At 25.8% G+C, this 8,221-nt stretch overlaps 1 long non-coding RNA gene and 1 other non-coding gene across 2 annotated transcripts; both read right to left on the reverse strand.

Moving 5' to 3' along the window:
- Nucleotides 1-6,092: 6,092 nt before the first annotated feature.
- Nucleotides 6,093-6,798, reverse strand: LOC135922694 (uncharacterized). Its single transcript, XR_010571003.1, has 4 exons — nucleotides 6,668-6,798; nucleotides 6,298-6,369; nucleotides 6,171-6,246; nucleotides 6,093-6,125 (listed from the first exon to the last, which is right to left on the reverse strand). It is a non-coding gene; the product is annotated as an uncharacterized LOC135922694 (long non-coding RNA).
- A 1,335-nt stretch (nucleotides 6,799-8,133) lies between these two features.
- On the reverse strand, nucleotides 8,134-8,206 carry Trnak-uuu (transfer RNA lysine (anticodon UUU)). Its single transcript has one exon. It is a non-coding gene; the product is annotated as a tRNA-Lys (tRNA).
- Between the last annotated feature and the right edge of the window lie 15 nt (nucleotides 8,207-8,221).

An 8,221-nucleotide genomic window follows, 5' to 3' on the forward strand; every position in this document is an offset into this window, starting at 1 on the left:
TTCCCAATCAGGTAAGTTAACAGAAACCTAGGATCATACCTTAGAACAATGTAAATCCCCTATTGATAAGTATTTTTATAAATAATTCACTATAACAACCAGGCTTGTTAATCGATCCTTTTAAAAAGATCGAATCCCGGTCACGATCTTTTGAAAAAAATAGGATCGAATTCCTGGATTGACTTTTTTTTAATAAAAGGATCTCAAATTTTACAGTCCGGCCTGACCAATCATCTGTATAATAGGGTAATTCCATGACAAATCGACCAGCGATTCGGCCAACCATTTTAAAAATGAATGAAACTTGACATGCTAGTTATTTATGTTGTAAATGTTAATAAAATCAAAATTTTAAAGTGCTAACTTAACCAGATCCAAAGATATACGCCTTCAAAATAGAAAATCGCGAAGTCCGTGATTTCATTAAATCTTGTTATTTTAAAAAATACTCAAAAGAGAGTTACATATTATATATCATTTTATAGCCCTTAAAATTTCACGTTGGAAAATATTTAAAAGAAAAATAAAATATTTTAAGTGTTTTCCTATTTCAGGTAAAAAAAAATTAACATTGTTAGGAAGGGATTTTTTTTGTTGTTAATATTCACTAAAAAGTTTATTACCTTTATATTAAACGATTTAATAAAAAATCTCGATAGCTATTTTTGTTTTTTTAATTTTATTTGAATTTATATTATTTTTATAAATAAAAAAAATGTAATAAAGATGGCGTTATATTATTAGATTTTTATAATATATAATTTTTAATAAAAATATGAATAGTGATTAAAATTAAAAAATCAATTGAGTATAATCAAGAATGATATCCTGGGCAGATATGTAAGCAGGCAGCCCATACAGATATGATTTTATTAGGACGCTATATATATTGTAAAATAAACATAATTTAAAATTTTATACACAAACAATATGAAAATAAATACCTCTTGTTTTAATCTTATCCCATTTCTAATTAATAGAATTTATTGAAACAATAATTTGTAAGTACGGCTATCACTGTAATAGGATCTACTATTGTTATTATTTGATTAATGGGTAACCATATCTTTTCCGCAATTGTAGGGTAAAAGAAGGATGGCCATGGGGATGTAAAAAGGAAATATATATCTCCTCAGTAATTTTATCCTTTTTTAGTACTGTGGCTAATTACCCAAAATCGTCATATACACATGTTACGGATCCTTTAATATCGGCATTAGACAAATTGCAAAATACAAATTATCGACATTTGAGATATTGTTAATTTGAAAGTCCTCTGCATATGAATATATTTTTGATTTAAGATTACTTAAACTCAAAGGAAATACAGTATGTATTTCCAGAGTTCCTGGAATGGGACGAGCCATATTAAATCTCTCTCGTAGTTTAATCTCTTGTAAATTGTATTGTTCGTTGGTTATATATGTACAATTTACCGATGGTATGTTTTGTTTTGCAAATTGATATAAATTAACGTTAAAATGTGTCCAGAACTGATGCGCTGAATGCTTCAACGTGCTGCTAATCTTTTTAATGTGCCAAGGCCATCACATGGACCTTTTCCATGGGATTTAACTTTAAAAATGCCATTCACCTGCTACACCAAAATCTGATTCATGATAACACATATTTACAAAAAATCTGTTTTTATATTGGCAGCAGATCCGTCAGAGCAGTAATATATTTTGTTTAGCTTTTTGCTGAATTGATTGGTTAAAAATTTTATCATTTTAGTTTGGTATAAATGTACTGCAATAATATGTTAAAGTGACTCTGATATTACCATATAATTAAGGTTTTCTATATTGCCATTAATATTATAATAAGCTATCATAGGATGGATAGTGGCTTGATTATTATTCCAGTGGAATTATTGCATAATTTTCATAGAAATCACAAATTATCATAAATTCATTTGGTTCTAAAAAATGTTTGTTTTGAAATATATGACGATTGATTGGTAGCGATGATAGGAATAAAAAAAAATAAGCTGATAAAATCGTTATTTTCAAATAATAACGATAGTAGATCCACAACAATGAAAGGATATATCTACAAATTATGGAGGAATTTCTATTAATAAGCGCAAAAATATAATAGTTTGAATATAAAATTTTAAAATATGTTTATTTTATAATATAGCGTCAATAAAATAATATTTGCTTACATGTCGCACCAGGACATCATTCTTGGTTATACTCATTTAATTTTTTAATTTTAATTACAATACTATTCATATTTTTATTAAAAATTATATATTATAAAAAAAATTAATATAACGCCATATATATTACATTTTTTTATTTATAAATAATGATAATTTAAATAAAATTAAAAAAACAAAAATGGCTATCGAGATTTTTCATTAAATCGTTTAATATAAAGGTAATAAACATTTTTAGTAAATATTAACAGCCAAAAAAAATCCCTTCCTAACAATGTTAATTTTTTATTTTTACCGGAAATAAGAAAACACTTAAATTTTTTTAAATATTTTCCAACGTAAAATTTTAAGGGCTATAAAATGATATATAATTTGAAACTCTATCTTAAGTGTTTTTTAAAATAACAAGATTTAATGTAATCAAACACTTCGAGATTTTCCACTTTGAAGGCGTATATCTTTGGATCTGGTTATGCTAGCACTCTAAATTTTTGATTTTATTAACATTTACAACATAAATAACTAACATACCAAGTTTCATTTATTAATAAGATATGGTCGGCCGATTCGCTGGTCGATTTGTCATGGAATTACCCTATTATACCGAAGATTGGTCAGGCCTGACTGTAAAATTTGAAGGGCTAACTTTTACAGATACCTGATTTATATGAATGTACACTTATTTAATAATAGATTAATTATCATTTATTAATTTTAATTTCCTTCACTATATGATGACATTAATATATTGGCATCAATAATTTACCCAAAGTTTAAGCTCAATTAGCCTTTTATTAATCTGCCACAATTTGTTGCTAAAAGAAAGGTTAATTGCCCATTTAGAAAATACACAGGGTCAACCACATGCAGATCCTTTAAATATATGCATGGATGAAATCGATACTTATTTTGGGAAAAACTCGTCACAAAATGCTCTTTCCATTAATAATTTTTTTATTCTAATGATGATTCTGTGAATATTTTTAATAATTATGTTAATTTAAAAAAAACATTTATTGAATACACACCTTTACCATCAAGAGCTCTTTAGAAAAAATTTTATTATTAAAGGCTAATTTTAATTATAAATAAATATATTCTAATTGTTATATTTATATTATATTATTCAATTACAATAAATTTAGATTTGCCTAACTTTGATCGTAAAGTCATTTGATCGTAAATTTTGTCCATTTTTCTCTGATTGGTCTATTTAATCGCGGTAAATTAAAATCATTTAAAAACATTATGCTTAATACTGTAGCTGATAATTTAAGACTATTTTTTAAAAGAAGAAATAAATCATTACAAAGTATGATATATTTAATTTGATTTTTAAAAAAATATTTTTTTAGAGTGACACAAAATCATCCAACAGCTGAAGGTATATTTAATACTAAACTTATCTAGATTACATACATTAATTTAGATAAAGATTCTCAGTGTAATATAGATCAGAATATTAGCCAACCCAGTAGCTCATCTAGTAATCAATAAGTAACAAACAAAATAATTATTTTTGAATAAACAAGCTAATACAATTCAACAAATACAACCACAACATATACAGCCCCAAATATTACTAGAGATAACTTTTACCTAGAGAACTGCACGGGCTGTCCGTAGCCCGACCCGACCCGACCCGACCCGACCCGACCCGACCCGACCCGACCCGGCCCGGCCCGGCCCGAGGCTCGGGTCGGGTTCGGACATCAAAAAAAAATTTCTCGGGTTCGGGCTCGGGTCGGGTTGTAAAAGCTGTCCGACCCGAAAACCCGACCCGACCCGACCCGAAAATATATATAATAATATTAATATCTTAAATAGTTAGTATAATTTATAATATTAATTATAAAATCATATTATTTAATATTTATCACATTTTAGGATTAAAATGTCAATCATATTAACATGTCATGTCATTATTAATTATTATTTTATAAACCTAACAACCCGATACCAAACTATTTTATTACTAAATTGTGTTTCTCGTAAATTACAAGATAAGACATATTTTATGTAAGTTTTATTTATTATTTAACTAGCCTATACATTGTCTTTTTTAACATTTGTTTTAACCCTTCACTACAAAGGTAGAAAAAACTCCCTTAACTACAAAGGTGGGGTCTATTTTACCCCAAATTTTGATTAGATATATCTCAAAACATATTAAAAATTGAGATCTAAAATTTTGAGTATATATTTAAAAAATATTGGAGATAATAAATACAAAATCTTAGATTAATATTTACTTCCAAAAAAAAGTTAGACAAATTTTCCTAAAATTACTGAAATAAAATTTTCTTTTTCAGTACTTCCTTTAATTATTTTATTATCACTAAATAAAATTCAAAAAATTCAAATTTTATTAAATCAATGTTGAATAATGATAATTACATAAATTTTATAAAAAAATATCATATATCAAAAAAAATATTAATCATCAAATATGTAAAATTATTAAAAAATAATAATGTAAATATATATCTTAATATTATTATTGAATATTTTTTTCTTAAGAAACTACAGAGGTGGTAGATACGTTTTTGGACTTCTCTCTATGGGAGGCTGACAATGCGTATTCTGATGCTAGCGCCGAAGTTGACGAGCTAAAAAAATATCTAGATCCGAAATTATGTGTTGATGACGATAATATTTTAAAATGGTGGAAAACAAACCATTATGAGTTTCCAAATTTAAGTATTTTAGCTCTTAAATTCCTGGCTATCCCTGCTTCGTCGGCTAGCAGTGAAAGGGCGTTTTCAGCTGCTGGTAGGGCCTTTGAGGAGAGAAGGACTCGTTTAAAGCCAGATAAACTGGACGCCTCTTTATTTATATATCATAATTATTCACTTTGTGATAATTTTGATAATGATATTGATGAGGTCAATATATAATATAATATGTTCATTATATTTTTTATATATTTATTAACTTTTACATCATATCTATATTCGCATAAATGATGCTTATTATATAATCGTTATAATTTTTAAATTCGCTTGTATATTAATCGTTTTATAATATTTTTTACAAATTTTAAAAATGCAAATATCTTGAATAGATTATGGCCGTCAAATAAACTTTTATTTAAGGTGGCTGAACTGAATAAATACACATAAATTTTTTTTTGGTTATTATAATATTAAAACTTAAATTGCAAAATTTTATTCGGGTCGGGCTCGGGTCGGGTTGGATTAAAAAATGTGTGCTCGGGCTCGGGTCGGGCTCGGACAAAAAAATTTTTTTAATTCGGGCTCGGGTCGGGCTCGGGTTGCGAAAAAATTACTTTGCAGTTCTCTACTTTTACCCTCCAATTTCAAGTAACAAAAATAATTGTATAAATTAATAAACATTTTTTAGATATATTAACAAATGTGGCCCAAATACAAAGTTTTGCATTTAACCACACTAATAATCAAACTACTTTTACAAGTAGATTACAAATATTTTTTTTAAATTATATTTTAATATAATTAGACTTGGAAGACATTAACAATGCAGGAATTTTATTAGACTTACATAATTCCAACAATGAAAATTTAAGTAAATAAATTATATTATTACATTTACATAATCTGATTATTACATTTACATAATCTGATTATAAATAATTTATATTTTGACACTGTAATTTTTAGATATACAATATATTCCAACTTCAAAAGGGAATTTGTGCTTGTATCATGATGGATAATATATAACAAAAGAAAAGAATATTCAAAATCTAATTACTCAATATAATTTAAAAATTATAAATAAATATTTATTTGTTTAAAACTTATGTATAATTATAATATAGATGTATAATAAAATATAATATTCTGACCAAATTATCAATTAATTTTATTTATAAGTTATAATTATCTAATAAATAATAAATTGTAATCATATTTATCCATTGCTTCTATTTCCATTATTTAAAGGAGTTCAAAATCAGTAGCTCTTCTTTCTTCATTATCTAATAAATAATGATATATGTTTATTAATAGGTATACATTATTACACTAATCTGATATAAAGAATTAGAAAAATATTTCATTATTTAAGGAGTTCAAAATCAGTAGCTCTTTTTTCATTATCTAATAAATAATAAATTTTAATCATTTTTATCAGTTTATTAATAGGTATACATTGTAATCATATTTATAGTTGCTTCTATTTCCATCAATTAAAGGCATTCAAAATCAGTAGCTCTTCATTATCTAATAAATAATACATTGATATATGTTTATTAATAGGTATACATTATTACACTAATCTAATATAAAGAATTAGAAAAATATTTCCATTATTTAAAGGAGTTCAAAATCAGTAGCTCTTCTTTCTTCATCTAATAAATAATAAATTTTAATCATTTTTATCAGTTTATTAATAGGTATACATTGTAATCATATTTATAGTTGCTTCTATTTCCATCAATTAAAGGCATTCAAAATCAGTACCTATTCATTATCTAATAAATAATACATTGATATATGTTTATTAATAGGTATACATTACTACATTAATCTGATATAAAGAATTAGAAAAATTACGTGCATATAAATTCATATGAATTAAAAAATCGACCATTTTGACCTGAAATGGACAAAGGTACCATTTTACGATCAAAATAATACGATCAAAGGAGGCCCTCCCTAAATTTATACCATATTGCCTGGGCCAGGACAGGTTTTTGATAAAAAAGCCTAAAATTTTTTCATTTAAATTTAGCCTATTAAACTGTTCCTAACTTAAAAATATATTGCATTTTTTTTTTCTAATAATAATAAATGTCAGTATTGCAAACAAAGTGAATACCTAGCCTAAATACACTTAAATATTGTTTATTTATTCATTTAAAACAATAAATTAAAATTTTGGATATAGGTTTGGGCAAAATTTTTGAAACTTATGATGAGCTTGGGTTTGAATATTTTATTAAATATCGACTGGGCCTGCAAATTGTTTTTACTGCTGACCTGGGCTGGAAACTATTGAAAATCAAATCACTTGAAGGTCTCTAATTTCAGTAACTGAATCATTTTCCATCTGAATTTATTTGAACTTAAAGGAATAATCAAACTACAGATATGCCTTATTTAAATCATTTGCAAAAAATTTCTGATAATTTCTGGATTCAAGAAATTGTTGTACACAAGGTAATAAAGAAAGCCATTATGAAGTGTATATATAGTAGAAATATTAATTCTTTTTTATCTTAACATAAATAACAAAAAAAAATAATGCCTATTGTGACCTTTCCTTTTACATATATTTTAGGGATTTTTAAGAACCCGTTATCAAAAATATAATTTATTAGCTGATTGCATATCAAGAATGACGGGGAATCAGATTTTCTTATTTATTAAATGATAGATGAATAATAAATTTTCCTTTATTTGATGATGAATGAATCAGAAATTTTATTATCTTATGAATGTGATTCAGAAATTTCTATTTATTTAGATGAGGAGTTAATCTAAAATTTTCCATTATTTTTTTTAAATTATGTTTATGAAGTATATGGTTAGTATTTTAATTTATGTGCACAATAAAAAATCTTTTAAACTAAATTTTTATTCATTTATATTTGTAATTTATAATATAAAAAATATATTCTTGCTAAATGAGTTTTATGTAAAAATAGGAAAATTTATTATTCATCCATCATTAAATAAATAAGAAAATTCCGTTTATTATATAAAATTGAAAATAGCAAAGTAGACCTCAATGAATATATCATTGGTAGAGCTACTTCGCTATTTTCTAAATTCGTAGCGCTACTTTCCTACTTTCTAAATTAATAGCGAGGGATGGTTATTTTTTTAAAAATATAGCCCGCTAAAGCTACCCCTACCAAAAAGTAGGCTAAAGCTACCGGTGCTGAAAAAGTAGTAAAGCTACCACTACTGAAAAATGTTGCGCACTTTAATAGCACTTGATAGCAAAATTTAAACAACATTAAAAAAAAAAATCTAAAAAAGCGCCCTGGTTGGGGCTCGAACCCAAGACCGTTAGGTTAAAAGCCTAACGCTCTACCGACTGAGCTACCAGGGCATGTGACCTATAAAT

This window comes from Gordionus sp. m RMFG-2023, chromosome 1 (assembly GCF_954871325.1).
Source record: "Gordionus sp. m RMFG-2023 chromosome 1, tfGorSpeb1-WG-v2, whole genome shotgun sequence".
NCBI classification, from domain to species: Eukaryota; Metazoa; Nematomorpha; class Gordioida; order Chordodea; family Parachordodidae; genus Gordionus; species Gordionus sp. m RMFG-2023.